This window comes from Apaloderma vittatum, unplaced genomic scaffold (genome assembly GCF_000703405.1).
Source record: "Apaloderma vittatum isolate BGI_N311 unplaced genomic scaffold, ASM70340v1 scaffold12941, whole genome shotgun sequence".
NCBI lineage: Eukaryota > Metazoa > Chordata > Aves > Trogoniformes > Trogonidae > Apaloderma > Apaloderma vittatum.
This window is the reverse complement of record NW_009698591.1, coordinates 48,479-50,041: the sequence shown is the minus strand read 5'-3', so window position 1 is coordinate 50,041 and position 1,563 is coordinate 48,479.

Genomic DNA, 1,563 nt, shown 5'->3' with positions numbered 1-1,563 from the left:
GCTGAACTGAATCTCTGTTAAAGGATTCTTGATACAACATCTATCATTTCCATTTTTCATATCTGTTATTAAGGAAGTAGTGCCAAGAGCAGATTTTTAGCTGTCTATGTCGGCAAATAGAGTATAGAGATGGGATGACCCGAACTGTACTTTGTTTGATCTGTACCTGGCAGCTGTACAGAATGCTAGTGTACAGGCTGCAATTTATGGAGTAAAACCATGTGAGAAATCCTGTTTGGGTCATGAGAAGCTATTTGAGATTAAGAGGAAAATGACTTAAGAGGCATGAGGTTTTCTATTTGTATATGCAGCGCAGCACTCCTTGGAAGGATGACTGTATTTAACGTCTCAAAAATGTTGTGTCAAATTGTACCTGTGGCTTGTGTTGAATAAGTTGTCCTTGCTGCTAGCAGAAACAAAGAGTGAATGCCATTGTCTGGCGCTTTTTTTTTTAACCTGCTCGTGGTGACTGGAATGAACTGCAGGTGCTCTTTACAGAGTCTGAACTGTTGTTGTTACAAGAAAAAAGAATTGTAGGGAGTCGCAGTTTGTGGAGGACATCTCTAACTCACTTCCGGGCTGTTTTCTTCAGCTCTATGATCTGTGTCCATTTGTTTACGGGGAACAAGCAGGAGGAGAGGAATGCTGATGGCCAAGAAACAGATTTGCAGACCTCGTCCTGACCAAGCTGCCCTTACCTGTTGTAATTCCAGAAATTTCAGTGTTAGTAGATGTCACTTTCTGGAGAGAATCATACCTGAGGTCTTTCCTTCTGCAAAAGTTCACTGTGGACAGCAGAATCCAAGTTAATGGGGCATGACTGGACGATGTTTTTTTATAATTTCTCCCATTGTATGAGAGATGAGTGAAGCCACAGAAGGTGATTATAGAGGGGGAATATAATTTAAAGGAGGAAAATATAACTAAGATCACATATTCTGACCTCAGTCTGTTATTTCTTTGAGTTTAAAAGTTGATCAATTGATTTGATCTGTAGCTCATTTTCCCCTCATTAGAGAGGAATTTATGCTTGTGTAGTATTCTGAGCATTACTCTTGCATGCCTACTCTTATTTCTTGCCTGTACTCTATCCAGAAATACAGTGCCGTTCCCTGGTATTCACACAAGGTCAGAAGTGTAAAGAGATGCTTATCCTCTTCTTGTATCTTTGCCTTACTCAGGTGTCAGGACAGACTATCAGTGCTGCATAAAAATAAATTTATTACTTCATATAGTATACTGGATGTGGTAGAAGGTGGTAGTGACCACACAATTGTGGTCCCACAGGACCACAGAATTGAAGGAATGTATTATTATGCGCAAGTACAAACAACCTTATTTCTGGTTATGAAAGCTGAAGGGCTTGACTTTATGCTATAATGGCATTTAAACACTAAACTGTAATCTTACCCCAGCATTTAGAAGCAAGTGGAACAAAGCAAACATCCATCACAGGGAGCAGCACTTGGAGACCAGCCACAGCGCTCCTCAGAAGGCAGGCAGTGATGAACTGAGTAGTACCCTGGTAGAACTCGTTACACTTGAGAGGAAGAAGAGACTGTC